Source organism: Lycium ferocissimum, chromosome 11 (genome assembly GCF_029784015.1).
Source record: "Lycium ferocissimum isolate CSIRO_LF1 chromosome 11, AGI_CSIRO_Lferr_CH_V1, whole genome shotgun sequence".
NCBI classification, from domain to species: Eukaryota; Viridiplantae; Streptophyta; class Magnoliopsida; order Solanales; family Solanaceae; genus Lycium; species Lycium ferocissimum.
Window position 1 is genome coordinate 18,739,223 of NC_081352.1, and position 17,246 is coordinate 18,756,468.

The following is a 17,246-nucleotide window of genomic DNA, read 5'->3' on the forward strand; positions in this document are numbered from 1 at the left end:
CATACGTAAAGTATTTAAAAGGGGAATGTTATACCCCGTATTTCATATGCTGAGTTTCGCCGTAAGATAGCTGACGTGAAGTTAATAAGTGAGGTTGTTGTCAAGGTTATAATAGATTCTACATGATTATTCCACATATGCGGGAGTTTAAGTTGTGTACAGTAAGTATCGAAAGATTGGAGGTGAAACAAACAAGAAAAATCTGAGTTCTGCAGCAGAGCAATTCGATGGTCAAGTCGACGAACCGTCGACTAGTCGACTGCTCATCAACATGCCCGCCGAAAAACTCTGAGAGATTCAGGGGTTTTCGCAGGTTAACGGTGGAGAGTGGACGTACCGTCGAACCACAGGCAGTGGCAGTTTTTTTTTATGATATATTTCGACCCTTGTTCATTTTTGCTCATTTCCAACATTTCCCAAGTCCACGAAAGCTCTAGAAACTTCTCCTAAACATACCCAACCAAACCCAAGTGAAATCAAAGATTAAAAAGTCATAAATCAAGAGATTCAAGGGTTGGAGGCTCACTAGGGTTTGTAGAGTCCAAGAATTCCTTTGGTGTTGAAGTTGAAGGTTTCACTCTAGTGGAATAAATTGATCCAAGCTTGCTCCCATGTGATTAGGCTAAGTTTTCACATCTATTGCATGTTGTTGAGGATGTGTAACTGTTATACACCTTGATTGAGGAAGGGAAGTGGAAAAGGAAGTTCAAATATGAATTTGAGGGTATTTTGAGTAGTAAAGTAAGTTGAGTTATAACTATTAGAATGCTTTGAGTATAATCTTGTTATGAGGGGTAATAATTATGATGGGGAAGTGTTGTATCCAAGTGTATAAGGGTTGTCTTTGAAGTCGTTGTTATAAATTGATTATGAGAATAAGTCTTGGGATTGTATTGGATGTAACTTGAATGAAATCTCTTAATAATGATATTGTTGAAGTTGCCATTGTTGTTTGGGAGTTGATTTGGAATTTGGTGGAAGTAGATGAAATAGGGGAAGTCTTTGCCCAAATCCCGCTAGTTTATTAATTACTCTAGGTTGAACTTATGAGTATTTTCAAGACTTAACCTTAGCATGAATCCTCTTGAATGTAGATTTGCGAGCTCGGGAGGAGAACGTTAAGTAGTTATGGAGACGTAAAGGTATGTTAAGGCTAACCCTTTCTTTCTTAAGTCAGGATTCCCTTGTCGTGAACCTACACACGATATCCATAATCCTTATTCCTAAAAAAATGCTAGAAGCTCATGATTCTCAAGGTCCTTGTGATATTGTTGATAAATGTTCTTCATGATGATGATGATTCCATTTCTAGAGATACCAAAGCTTATAGTTCTTGATGTTCTTATGATATTATTGAACTTGTTCCATGATTATTAATCTTATTCATTGTTGTTGATCTCACCTTATGGTAGTTGTTCTTCCAAGGTTAGCTATAGCCATGATAATGATTCCATAATAGAAATCGGAGGTTTACCAACCTTACGTCACTCCGATAGATTTATAGCTTTTATTGGGCTCTTATGCATGCTTTATCTATATGTATGTATTTTCTCACACCGAGCCGCGCTATAGTCGGTAGGGTACGGCACATAGATGTGCACATCACTGCAGTGGGTATATTATGATGTTACTCCGGATACGGGATACCCCGGATGCGGGATGATATGATTTCTGGATCGGGCTGCACGTTCCGCAGCACTAACACTTGTATTATATATGTATGAAAATGTTTTTTTAAAAGGCTAAGCATGCATGAAATTCGCCTTAAGAGGCATTTAGATGTACAGGCTATCTCTCTTATCTTGTGTTACTTTCCATATCATTTTCTTATGTTGTCATTTATGCTTTACATACTCGGTACATTACTCGTACTAACATCATTTTTGTTTGTGGACGCTGCGTTGATGCCCGCAGGTAAGCAGGGAGACGGACCAGACCCCTAGGTTGCTTCACCAGCATTTGCACAGGAGCGCTCAATTTGTTCTGCAGCTACAGTTTAGCTGGTACTATTCTTTTGTGTACATATGGGCACGGCAGGGTCCTGTCTCGTCCTTATGATTCCATGCACTCCATGTAGAGGCTCGTAGACAGATGTATATAGTTAGATGTCCTATAACCTCATCGGTTCATATTTTTGTATATCATTTTTTTTGGCAGCCTTATCGGCTTGCGCATATGGGCATAGTTGATGATGTGTATATAGATGTGCATTTATCTTTTAGACTCATGCCCTTACAGATTATGATAGTTATGAGTTATCTTTGTGGTGCACCTAGATATGATTATGAGATGTATGATAAGAGGTGCTCTGAAGGTTAGCTCCAGGTGCCCGTCATGGCCCTCTGGTTGGGTCGTGACAGGGAAGTCGCTTCCCTGATTTGTTTTCTCAGCCTTGATGTATGTTAAGACTTTTTAAACTTTGTTTGAGGGACATTTTCGATAAGTAAAGACTAATAGTGACAATAATATGGGGTAAAGATGAAAGAGAAGGGTCTTTTACCCGTGACATAACAGACATGGGTACGAGTACCGGTGCTATGTATGAGAAATTATATAATTGTGTAGTTACGGATTGAAATCCGAGAATGCCAAAGCATGTCGGCATTAGCTGGTAGTTATTTGACTTGATATGTGAAATGCATTTGATATTCATGTTCATGTGATCATCCTTATGTATATTTGATGATGGCTCACGTAGTGTCGGCTTGATGTGATCTTTTAGATCTATTTGGTTGGAGTGATATGCTGAAGGGAAATGGTTCTGACGGATTTGTGATATTCCGGCGGATGCATGTATGCTGAAGGGAAATGGTTCCGACAACATATGGACCTTGTGAGTCTCACATGGGTCACGTCTTTCATACAGTCCCGTGGAGCTCCATGGATAAACAGATTGTGAAAAGGAAATTGCAATGAATGACATCTTATTGTATTGCATTGTGCGGCACATCCTTAACTGATTATCTGATTTACATGATTATTTGCTATTGAATTTACATGACATTTGATTTATCCTCTACCATGTTGATTGAACGATCCAAAGTAAGGTAAGCCAGATCAAGATAAAATGAGATTTTTCTTGATAACTTCGTCACTACCCTTCGTTGTCAGTTTATCAGATATACTGATTACACGTGCTTTCCGTACTCACACTACACTGGCTACACTTTTTTTGTGCAGATTCGATTCCAAGATACGAATGGGACCTACGGAGCTATTTGAGTCTGAGGCACTGATTTCAGGAGGTTGTGATGAGCTGCTTGGCTGATCCGCAACACCCTTCTCCCTTCATCCCGTTGTGTATTCCTATCTTTTATTTTTTTCTGGATAGTCTATTAGAGATTTCAGACTTGTATTTATCTTCCTAGTGGCTCTTGTACACATGACACCAGTCTTGGGTGGTGTTTGGATTTCTGCATTTTATCTCTTTATAAAAGACTTAGAATAATAAAATTCTTATGTCTACTGTAGGAAATGGGGTCCCAAGACCATCTCTTCGATGACGTAGACAAAGGGTCCCATCATGGGCAATCTGAGAAGATAAAGAAAAACAGCAATTGAACTAGAGAATGTAATTGCATTATAAGGTCTCAGTTGAACAGTTCGAGAGTGCGTCGACTCTTTTTTGTTTTAGAAGGTTTAAATAAGTGTCCGTAGATGCAAAGTAGTGTGTTTCTTCAACGATTGGTGCAGGATTGACCATTCAGCTATCCAAGTTACGCAAAAGACACATTTTGCAGTTTAGTTTGGAAATCTTCATTCTGCATATCTCCTCATCATTTTTTTTTAAACAAAAAGGAAGTCGTTCAAGAAAGCGAAGTGGAATCTATTAGAATAGAAAATAGTAAGATCAAAAAAATGTGAATTTCCCTATTGATTAACTTCTGAAGCTGATAAGATCCAAAGAAGTCTATAACGTTTTTTTCATTCGCTATGCGCTGACTGGATGCGTACTCGCGTGATCAATCAATGGACGGGGGAATTGCGTGAATGATGAGACCCCAAATCGTCCCAGAATAGGCGTTATAGCAAAGAACAAGAAGAAAACTAAAGGAGAAATTTGTCCAATAGTAACAAACGGTGCAGAAGTGTTCTAACATAGAGTAGAATCGAACATGGAAGAGATCCACTGACAACAGTAAAAGGATCCCTCTCGACCGATTAGTACAGATTCACACTGATATTAAGTGGGGAGCATATATAAGATTAAAGATAGGGGTCAAGGGCGGGCAGTGAAGGCTCATTTAGTAGACAGCGAGCGAGCTGCAAGCACCTACTCCTATCAAAATGAAAAGCAAAGCCTCTTCAATAAAAACCTCTTTTTTGGATTTCTCATTTTGTTGATTGAAAGAGAATAAGCGCTATCCCTTCGGCAAATCGCTTAGCCCCGTTCATCTTCGGTGCAAGAGCGCTCGAGTCAAAGCTTAGTGGCAAATTTTGTTGGAAAAAGAATGTTTTTCAGCAGGAGTCTCATCTGGGTGGCTGGTTCAGTAGCTTTCGAGAACCAATTCGGGAAAACTAGGCTAAGCATGTAGCCTAGCCGCTTCACTCATCAAAAACATGCTTAGTTGAATGGTACTAACTAAGAATGCTATTGGATGAGGAAATTTTGACTCCGGAAGACCTGGAAAGACGGAACTACTTTCGGCGGGTCGGTCCTCCAAGGCCTGTTAGAGCTCTCTTCAACCTGCCTATGGCTAGATCGATCGATTTCGGGTCAAATAGGAAGAACTAGAAGATTCCACCTCTGGAAAGCGCCTAGTTAAAAGACTTAGATAACAGACCGGGTTTACATATGAAAAAGTTCACGTAGAGAAAAGAGATTAAACTAGTCATTGCACTAGTAGCGTCTACGAGCCTCCTGCTAGTAACCTGAGATCAAGAACTAGCAATTGGGTTGAGGCAATACGTGGTATCATTTGTTATTTGGAGAATAACTTTTAGTACATGGAAGCTGAGAGTGATTCCAAGTTGATCTAACTGTGTTATTAGTGTGAATCTCATTCCCTGGAACATCTATAAAGAAGTTGCTGAACTCAGGAAAGGCATGGAATCAAATGATTTTATTCTTAAACATGTCTACAGAGAGGATAACCAAGTCGCCGATAAACTCTCTTGCTTAGGCCATGAATACTCTCACACTCAAACTTTTTTCAACTTCAATGAGCTGTCAAAGGAAGTTAAGGGACTGATGAATACTGATAGATGGGGAATGCCATCAAGAAGAGCTTGCAAATTGAAGAAGTCCCTGATCCAGTTCGACCCTCCATGACTTTTGTGTACTCCTCCTTGTATACGACTTTTTGGTGCATTTCAATTAGTTAGATCCATGGATAACCTGCGTATCTTTAGAATTTTCTCTATATTACTAGGTGATACTAGTTCAAATCATCTGTAATTAAGGTTTGGTTGTAAAGTGTACAATCCCCTCAGACAATCGTGTAACTTTTTGCCGAAAGATAAATAAAAATGCTCAGTTTATATTTAACAACAAAGACAGCTTGAAGTACAATTCAAAGAGGAAACATACCAGATCGCCTATCAGTTCTCCATTTCTCGAAGCTAAACCAAAATGGAAACATAAAGTCACATCGACGTAGTTGTCAAAATTACAACACAGATCCAAATCCAATATTAAGTAGAACGTATGTATAAAATTTTTGATTAAAATATTATACTAAAAACCTACTTGTTAAATTAACTTGTTTATCAGCAGAGGCACTCATGTTCACATGATTAGGTGGGGTAGAAAGATGTGATGCGTAATTTGAGGTGTAATAGTTTAATCCAATGAAATCAAAGGACCCTTTCAACAACTTTTTTTCCTTTGTGGTGAATTTTGGTAAGCGCATCCGAACGAGTGTCTTCATGTCTCGCGGATAATCACTATAAACCAACGGATGAAAAAAACTATTTACAATTTTTCATCATTTCTTCAAATGATAGAATATTAGAAAATCTATTAGACTCGAGGTGAATAAAAAATAACGTTTAAATATTGAAAAATGTGCAAATATACATCTCAACTTTGTGTTTCAGAGCAGATATATTTCTTGTTAAAAAAATGGTGCATATATACTCCTGCTGTTACACAAATCACGCAAATATACCCTTTTTGCTAATGGAAATTTTTTAAAAATTATTTAGCTTACTTTTTAATTTAAAAAAATGTCACATGGCTTTTAAAAATATAAGTCTGCCCATTTTTTTTAGTAGACTTATTTTTTAAAGCCGCTTGATAATTTTTTTTCCTGTGGGTCTGGTCTGATTCTTTTAAAAATCTGGATAGACTTTTTTTTTTAAAGCCACTGAGATATTTTTTAAACGAACTAGACAACCCATTAAAAAAAAAATTATCACGTGCTCTGGAGAAAAAAAAAAAAGTCTCCTACAAATGGATAGACTTATTTTCTTAAAGCCACGTGAAATTTTTTTTTAATAAAAAATAAGCTAAATAATTTTTTAAGAAACTTCCGTCAGCGAACAGGGTATATTTGCATTGTTTGTGTAACGGCATGAATATACATGCACCACTTTTTTAACGAGGAATATATGTGCTTTAAATCGCAAAGTTGAGGAATATATTTGCACCTTTGCCCTGTAAATATTGTGATGACACCTTGTTTTGAGAAATTATGCTTACCATCCGAGCATAAAATCAAGAGCTCTTCTGGAAGCTCTAATATCCTTCGGTTTCATGGAGTAAGGCTCGAATCAATGAGACACAAGTACAATTCCTATTTCACTAGGGATGGCAACGGGGCAGTGCAAGTGCGGGGTGGGGCAGGTTTAGACATATGCGATGCGGTGTGGGTATAGACATTTGCGGGTGCGGGGCAGGTTGAAATAAATTATTTTAAAATTCTTTGCGGTGCGGGGCGGGTGTGGGTTAGAGGTTAAAATTATGTATTTGTGTTTGCTTTCATCGTGCCAACTGGCACTTCTTCCGTCTATATCTCAATTCTCTAGATAATGGGATGAAAGTAAATTTGAAAGGCAACTGAATGCCATTTTTCTTGGCATAATATATTCTAACTTTGCAAATAACACATTAATTTACATGATCATTTTCATTTATTTTTTCCGTAAGAAAAAATAAGTTTGATAGAATAGTTTACTTAACTAAGACAAGACTTCGTTTATCATTTCATGTCCACGTAGATAATATTCGCACAGGTATGTGTCTAGTTATCATTTTAAGAAGATTCCGTCAAAGTTAAAATAAAGTCCATCTTATTTTATAGTAAGGGGCATCAATTTTCGCTGAGTAAAAGTAAACTCTTTAATAAAAATAGCATTACATATGTACACAAGAATAATTCTTTTCTAATTCCTAAATTTTCGTTTTCCAAAAAAAAAAAAAAAAACTAAACTTTTATATATAATTAGTAAAGTTAATTTTTTACTAACGTAAACTAATATTAGTTACTGTAAGTGAGCCTAGATTTGGATGAAAGCAACAGAGTGTTAAAATAATAACTTCGTTACATTTGCGTGGTTATTATCTAAAAAGACTTATTTAAAGTCCAGTTATTCTCAAAAGGTCAGAGTTCAAAAATGAATCAGAGAGTGGATCATCATTGTTGGAACAAGTTATACCCGCGGGTAGATGCGGTTTTGTGTGCGGTGCGGGTGGACGCCGGTATAAATGCTTTGCGGGGCGGGTTGAAAATTTGCGGGTTAAGATAGAACCTGCACCACACCCGCACCGCACCGCCCCGCCCCGTTGCGATCCCTATATTTCACCCTTTTGTTTTGCCTGAGCGTGTCATCAACATGAGAGAAAGAATAAAATAATAGAATTTATTGTTGCAGCTATTATTACCAAATATATGTGAAAGTTTATTCTATTCCGAGAATGAAAAAAAACATTCTCAAACTTACATTAGGTTATATTAATTCTAATTGGATCCAAACAATTTGTAAAGATAAAAGATTAATAAGTCATTATTGTTGAATAAAGGAATGATATGTTTTATGCTACTGCTAGTTACTACTCCATTCATTTCATTTTATATGATTATATTTTATTAGGTAAGGACTCTAAGAAATTGATATGACTTATACAATATGTATTGTCGATGACGAAAGGGAATACTAAATTAATGATCGTAAAAAGAACAACATGAGATACAAAGTTTAAAAGTGTGAATAATTAAACTAATTCAATATCACGAATTAAATTGTTAAGTTTTTTAAAAATAGAATGTCAAACATTTTGGAACGTCCCATATAACAAAAAGATAGACATGTTTATAATTAGAATACATGGGGCCCGGAGTAAGATAACGTATAATTAAGACCCTATGTATTCGCTTGCAAGAATATAATTGTAAACTAGCAACCAATTAGTTTTAACTAATCATTCGATTTATAATGCTTAAAAAAAATAAAAAAAATATATAAAAAAAAAAAGGCGAAGGAAGTTAGAGACTACTTTTTTTTTTTTCTTTTTTTTTTTTCTTTTTTGTTTAAGGGCTGCTCGCCCCGCTCGCGAGGCGTCCTTTCGCGGTAGGGTACCAATTAGCTCACCTTGCTCTTGCGACATGTTATGCTTCCCCTCTCTATTTTCAAATAAAGGGTAAGTCTCATACGTCAGTTTGTAGAATGCGGTATCACACTCTAATCCCTCCAGGTGCCCGTCTAGGCCGGCCGCCAATACCGATATCTAAACATAACATAAGCCAAACATCGCCTTAACTGACCTGGTACTTTTTCCTGTATAACTTGGTGACTGCAGCATGAGCAAGAAGCATGTTGTGTGCAACTAAATAAGGCTCAGTGCCAGAGTTACCAGTAGAGCAATAATCCGTCCAAGCTGAACAACGACCGGGTGCAAATTTGCCAGTGTCATACCCATATGTCAAGACAATATATGGTTCATTCATGGTTACCTAATGCTTAACCCTATTTCCAAAATATTGAAGCATATGTTCACGAATTGTAGGTAATTATCCCTGACAATATAAATCAAATGAAATCAAATGATGGACTAGCATTTTGTCCTTAAAATATATGTAGGCAAAAACAGAAGTGCTCCCCCTCCATCCAAATTTAAGTGTCTTAGTTTGACTAGGCACAGGATTTAAGAAATACAAAAAGACTTTTGAATCTTGTGGTTCTAAATTAAAGATGTGCATAATGTACTAAAATATCCTGTGAATCATGTGGTTATAAACTTGAGTGTCATGTAGGGTGTTTGAATTGTTAACTTACTAAAGATAGAAAGAGAGTCTTACTTTTTTTGGGACAGACCAAAATAAAAAACTAAGACAGTTATTGAGACGGAGGAATATAAAGAACTTGAAGGTTAATTACTTAAACAATTTTAGGACTGAGAAACCCGAGATAGTCATCCTCTAGGACTTGAGGTACATCCCAATGGAAAAGTGTTACCATAGGTTTTATACCTACACATCAAATGTTAGCTTCTATTTTTGTGTGTGTGTGTGATAAAATCATTATATTGATTTACAACTGGAAACTATTACATAGCTTGTTCCTACTAGGAGAGGGAGATAGAGAGAGAGAGGGGAGAAGGGGGGGGGGGGCGGGAGGGGGGGGGGGAGGACCTTGTGCTATGGTCTCATTGATGACACTATTGTAGAAGTTAATACCCGCCCAATTTATTCCTTTACTTAGCTTTCCCTCTGAAAATCACAACTGAAACTTCTTTAAAATCTAGCAAAGGATCCATGTAATTATTAGTGGGCATTTGGACAGAAAAAATGTGAAATTTGAAAAATGTTATATTTGGAAAAAAGTTTTAAAAAAAAAAAATGGTGTTTAAAAATAGAGATGTGTTTTGACATGAATACAATTTGGAAAAATGTTGAATTTTTGTGAGTGATCTGGAGTGAAAATCTGAAAACAAGTATTTCGAGTTTTTTGAATTTCGGATTTCAACTTCAAAGTTGAATTCCAAAAATTTATAACGACTCTATATCCAAACATGATTGCGAACTAAAATTCCTGAAAAAAGTGAAAATTATTTATGGCCAAATGGCGCCGTATACCTATTTCCTTTCAAATGTTAGTATCTGTTTTACCATGATTTCAGTTGCAACGTAATTGATTATTGCAATCTTAATAAGCGATTTAAGCAATATATTATGAAATAAGTTTGTCAGCTGTGAATTCATGATGATGTCGAATACAATTTGATTTACTATCTTACGCGGTAAAATTCTTGATCATGCCATAGAAAATCTAAATGAATCCAGTCCTTCAAATTTTGCTAGTTTTATGTCTTCCTGCAGACAAGTAGAAATATAACAAACATTAAGTGTGTGTTTGGTATGAAGGAAAACATTTTCCAAAGAATGTTTCAAATTTTCTCATATTTAGTTGGTCATTTTTAAGAAAATATCTTTCAATTTTCTCATGTTTGCTTACTTACCAAACAACAAAAAATAAGTAAGAAAAATACTTATTGTTTAACAAAATATTTAGAGCCCGTTTGGATTTAAAAAGCCCCAAAGGTTAACGTCAGGGGTATTTTAAGCCCCAAAGGTTAACGTTAGGGGTATTTTAGGCCCCAAAGGTGGATGGAGGGCATTTTTGCACCAAATCTAATAGTTTAAGGGTATTTTAGGCCCTTTTCCGTTTACACAATCCTCGTCTCGAGTTGAATTTCAATTGGGGCTCATGAGTTAAACATATTATTCATTTCTTTACGCATTCCTTGAAATCAATAGTAATTGAAAAAAGTCAATAAAAGAAAAGAAACATCTAACTTCTGTCACGATCAAGATGATTATTCAAATCTTAAGCTCTGTTAGCTATGGATTATTAATACTTGCTGTAATTGGTTATTAATGGTGTGATTGTGACGGCTACACAATTTGAAGTAACGGTAACAAACGTACACAAAAGGTTTCCAACAGCTTACTTCATATGGTGAAGGAATAACATAAATAAATAAAACTAGAGAAATAATAGAAACATAGAATTAACAAGTTGAAAAGTAACTTCATAGCCGGAATATATAATTTAATCAAAATACCACTCTTGAACGCAATTGGTCGAACGAAAAATGTTACCCTTGAATGCATTATACAGTACTAGGTCCAAGAAGGCAATACATTTTGGTCTTATAAATAAACAATGGTTAATGCAAGATATAACAGCAGAATCCAATGTAGAATGGAATTCAAAAGTTTTGCGAGAAAAGATATACGAACCACTAATATCTGAACAAGTATGCCTTCGGCAGCACCATAAATCCTTATTTTGGAATCTAATCCAGTAATAAATTGCCATATATAATTGTATACATATTCTATGATCTTTTCCAAGGCCTGCTACAGAAAAATCGCCACTAAAGGCCTGCCACAGAAAATTTAGGCTTTTTAGTGGCAACTAAAAAAGTCGCCACTAAAGGTTAAATATCCCAAAACATGTATAATATGTGTATATTTGTAAGAAATATTCCAAAAAACTCTGAGGCAATTTTTGTATATAATATGTATCATTTGTGTATAAAAATATATATCAGTACCTATCTGTAATGTATAGAAACTGTATAAAATATGAATCACTAAGGTATGTATCATTTTTGTATATAACATGTATCATTTGTGTATATAATGTGTATTATAGAATAGAAAATTGTATCATTTTTGTATATAATATGTATCATTTTTGTATAGAAAGTGGATATATAATTCCAGCATGTGTATATAAATTGTATCAGTCTTTTATAAAAATTGTATCATACGTATAAAAAATGTATCATAGAAACCGTATCATTGTGGTATGTAATATCCATCACTATTGTATATGTAAAAATATATATATATATATATATATATATATATATATATCATATCATTATTGTATAATATGTGTATAATAAATGTATAATTAAAGTATAATTTATATATAATAAATGTATAATTAATTCTAGCATATGTATATAAACTGTATCATTCTTGTATATAAAGTGTATCATTCTTGTATATAAAGTGTATATATAATTCCAGCATATGTATATAAACTGTATCATTCTTGTATATACTACTAAATATACACATATTATACATATTTTGGGATATTTCTTACTAATTATACACATACTATACATGTTTTGGGATATTTAACCTTTAGTGGCGACTTTTTTAATTGCCACTAAAAAGCTTGATTTTTCTGTAGCAGACCTTTAGTGGTGACTTTTTTTATTTTAAAAGCGCTTGAGCTGCTGGCCCGCCAGAGCTAGGTATTATTTTGGGTCGGTCGGCCATTTTTTGGCATTATTTTGGGCCGAGCAGACTCCTGGGGGTATTAGGCCCAAATATTGGCCAAATGTGGCATTACTTTGAGCCATTGGACACACAGTATTCTTTTCCCTTACATATAGTGGTGTCCACTCACAAAGTTCTTTACAGGTATACTTGTGTACTCTAGATGTATAATAATGTATAACGTCTATATATTACTTGTCTATTAATTTATAGGGAAAAGGGTCAAAATACCCCTCTACTTTGGAAAAAGGGCTAAAAATATCCTCTGAACTTATTTTGGGTCAAAAATACCCCTCTCATCCTTAAAGTTTTCAAATATACCCCTGTCTTGATGGAAATTATCCCCCAAAATAACTCGAAATTATTTTTTAAACCCGCTCCATCATTTAAACCCAACCCAACTAAATAATTACCCATATTGGGGGAATAAGGGGATCTTGTGGGTTATTATTTAGTTGGGTTGGGTTTAAATGATGAAATGGGTTTAAAAATGATTTTGGGTTATTTTGGGGATAATTTCACAAGACAGGGGTATATTTGAAAACTTTAAGGATGAGAGGGGTATTTTTGATCCAAAATAAGTTCGGAGGATATTTTTAGCCCTTTTTCCAAAGTAGAGGGGTATTTTTGACCCTTTTCCCTAATTTATATTATAATGCATATTGGTGCTAAACTTATGTGTGTTTATATATGTTGTTGGTACATTTTTGTATATTTGATGTATATTTCTGATATTGTTTTGCATATCGATTCATAGTACTTGTATGATATTGTGTGTATATATGCAGCATGTATATGTGGAGAATATAGCTAGTATATAGTAGTAATATACGAATTATATACAATGTATATAATAGTAACATATATGACGTGTGTGTGTGTGTGTAAGCGATAATGTATATATAGATGATTAATGTGTATTGTTTAGTTTTGGCTTAATTTATTGAGATTCATCTTAATAAACACATGAAGTAAGAAACGTAATTAAAAAATTATTCTTTTGCAACAATACATTTCAAGTGTGGATGATGAGCCATATTGAATAAACTAAACATATATATATATATATATTATTATTATTATAAAAGGCATGAATATAAATGTTGGTTGACTAAAATATCCTTTAAATATGGAACGACTTTTATGCCCTTTAAGATGAATTATTTCTTCAAAATATAATTCTATATTAGACAAAATTGTAATTTCATATTTCCTCTAATATTAACTTCCATGAATTCTAGTCACAATCAAATTTCAACTTTGCACGTCTTACCTATTTCTTTAATATCTAGGACTCCGAAGTATGCTACTTAACTATTATAGCCCTAATTGGAGTTCCGGAAATTAATTTTATGGTTATTAAGGCTTGAGTTTTGATATTTTTATTTTTTTTCTTGAATACAAGTTTCAAACTGAATCTCCTATTTTCTCTCCTTAAAATTTTATCCAGAAATTAGTTAGAATTCTAATTAAGTTGGTTATTCCTATTCTTTCTTCTTCTTTTTTTCACAATAAAACTAGCACATCCACGTTATGACTTAGGTATGAAGGAAGTCAACTCAAATTCAAATTCCTTTTAAGGGATAAATCTACTAATTAAATTTATAGGATATTGGTAAAAAAATTGAAATAGTTTTTACTTTTGAATTTGCAATCTAAAATTTATTATCTTAGTACAAATTTCATAGTAATTGAAATAAGATATTTTCATGCAAAGCACGAACATAGAGACTAGTATATACATATAAGCTAAACCGTCTTTTGGGCCTTTTAAAATCAAGCGTCACTAAGTCATTTTTTGCGCGGAATGGCCTTCAAAGGCACTGGTCTTGAATTTTCATTCCTCAAATTGGTGGTCTTTAATTTTTGCCCTTCCCTAAAAGCCTCTTGGTTCCGGGTTCGAACCGACCACCAATTTGAGGTGCAAAAATTAAAGACCACTGCCTTTAAAGGGTAATCGTGCAAACGACCCTCACTAAGTTAATCATGACTTCATGAGTAAACTAGTGTTCCATTCATTTCATTTTATGTGGAAACGTGATATTGCAAACGTGAGAGGTAGTCAGTGAAACAAACCAAAACGTGAGGGGAGGTCTCTAAAAAATTTCCTTAGTTTTATTAATAAATACTCCATCCATTTCAATTTATGTGAACCCACTTGACTAGACATGGAGTTTAAGAAAGAAGAGAAGACTTTTTAAACTTGTAGTGTTAAATGAGTCACATATATTTTGAGTGGCTATAAATCATTGTATAAAGGTAAATTATTTCAAATATAGAAAGGAGTCATTCTTTTTCGCACGGGCTAATAAGGAAATAGGTTCACATTGAAACGCAGGAGTATAAACTAGTTTCTAGTTAAGGGTATTTTAGTAAACTTACATGGAATTATACAGTACCATACAGTCAATCAAACAATAAAATAGTTATCAAACCACCATAAATGATACAATCTATCCAAACATTATATTTACTAATACAACAGTACAATACAATACAATATAATACGGTACTATACAATATGATAATGCACCTAATGAAGATGGGTGACGACCATCCAAACAGAGTGTAAGAGAATCATGACTTCACGAGTAAACTATTATTCCATTCGTTTCATTTTATGTGGAATTATTTGATTGGGCATAAAATTTATGAAAGAAATAAGGACTTTTATGTTCTAAAATTTATGGTCTTTTGTAAAATTATTGTGCTTGGCCAACCGAACGAGGAACATTTATTTAATTTCTCACATGGAAAGCATGAAATTTAGCAACTTGAAACTAAGTCGAAAATCTTTACGTCATGAGACTCCTCCTATTGAAGCAACCTCATGAAGTCCCTTAGATCAGAAAGAAGTACGATAATCTTTACATATGCTTGAGCCTACAAATTATTTGTGGCCTTTATAAAATCATTAAGTGTCACTAGGTTGGTCTAATATTGGACACAATAACAAGAACAAGAAGTCAACTACCTCCAATAAAGCACGTTCATCTAAAAATTGATAACAATACGAGTAGTTCTTGGGGGAGTGAAATTCGATTCAAGAAGTTCTTAATCGTTGATTCTAAAGGGTTGACTGCACTAGAGATCTTTTAATTTACTGATCTATTATGGTGAATGATTACCGTCTGGTATTTTTGTAAAAAGAAATGAATGATTTATACATTGAAGTTCAAGTCACTGTTGGCGAAGGAGATGCTCTAATAATTTTTCTTATTACAAATTGACTAATTTGGCAAAACTGTTATGCGTTTTAAGCTTAACAAGGAAACATTTATGTTCATCAATGGTAAGAAAATCAAGTTTGGCCACTTAAATTAACTAAGTTTAGAGTCTTTACGTTGTGAGACTCATATTAAAGCTTATCATATGTTATGAGAATTGATACCATGCATGTTAAGAAATGGATGATTTTAAATCAGCTTTGAAAGTTAGTTCAGAATTGTTCAAAACCATATAAGGAGACCAATTACGTACCCTATATATTCATAGCCGATGTGGGACTCTGACATATTATACTTGTATTTTAGATGATTAAAATATGGAAGTTGTACCACTATATATATTTGGGTGATTAAACACGAAGAAGAATTAGGTAAATGCTCTTGATGGCAAAATTAAAAGAAAAAAAAAAAGAGAAAAGAAGAGACCAGGATGATTGTGGGTGAAGGTATCCCATATACTTCGGCCTTTACCATCTTCATTCCATGTAGCTTCAATCTGTTAATAATTAATTTCTTAACTGTTAATTACTGCAAAATCATGTGCGGGGAAAAAAGAAAGAGGAAGAGTTTACTTGGCACCTTTCAGATTTCAAAAGTCAAATGAATTTTTCTTTGACCGCATACCTTTTAAATGTTTTAATTATTAATTATTGTGACTTATAGTAACTCTTACGTTATTTCCAATTATGTAAATTTTATTTTTAAGAGCTTAAAGATTTTATGCACGAATTCACGGTCAAAATTTAAAAATTTGCACATAAATTGAAACAGGGGGAGTAATATGCGAGGAATTGAGATCTCTTGCCCTCGTACAATTTGAATAAAAAAAAATGGCCTTTACAGATTTCTTATGTGTAAAAATGCAAATATCTTATAAAGGACATAAGCTAAAAATATTTTATAAGTGGGCTACAAAACCATTTCTTCCGTAATATCCTATATGCGAAAGACCACGACTGAAGAAGGAGGAAGCTCCAAACAGGAAATCAGAAGGAAAAAGGGTACGGTTGAATGGAACCGAAAGTTTATGGGTTGGTGCATTTGCAGCTATAGAGGAAACAGACCAAGCAAAGAAGATGACCAACGCAAAGAGGCTTAGGGACAAGGATCTTTGTAAAGCCATTGCCAACTCTGAGTTTCCTTCTTTGAACTCCCCCTTTAAATAGAGGTGGCATCTTGTGAAAAGTCCATATTGGTTCTTTAAGGGATGAGTGGTCTTTTTTAATATTGTTTAGGCAATTCTTTAACTTTTGAGTTAGCTTTTGAGGGGGTCATTGACACTTATGCCGTTATTTTATGCTGGTCTTTAATTTTTTCCACTCGTAACAAACAACTTTTTCGCAGGCCATAAATTTATATTTCACATCATAATATCCCACAAGTTATTGCCCGCACCATTAAGCTTATGCCACACTAGGCATTAGTTCGATTGCTAACGGCAAAAATTGAATATCAGTCCATTTGAAGGGCAAAAATGAAATATCAGTCCATTTGAAGGACAAAAATTAAAAGCCAACCCATTTGAAGGGCAAGTCATCTAATTTCTTATTTTTGGGGTTGAGTTAGACGCAATGTTCATTTCTTTACATGATATCAAAGCAGGACTCATTCAATTCTCGTTTCCCGAGATATTGGACCCCCATATTAAATTGTCCACGCTTCAGATGTCCAATCCTGACGTGAGGGGTATGAAGAGTCCCACAGTTGCATGCCCTTTAAGGGATGAGTGGTCTGTTTGATATGATTTAGACAACAAAAAAGGGCTGAAATTACCCTT

General features: G+C 34.4%; 1 pseudogene; it reads right to left on the reverse strand.

Moving 5' to 3' along the window:
* Positions 1-11,086, reverse strand: part of LOC132038093 (beta-glucosidase 13-like) — an 82,610-nt pseudogene extending 71,524 nt beyond the window's left edge.
* Between the last annotated feature and the right edge of the window lie 6,160 nt (positions 11,087-17,246).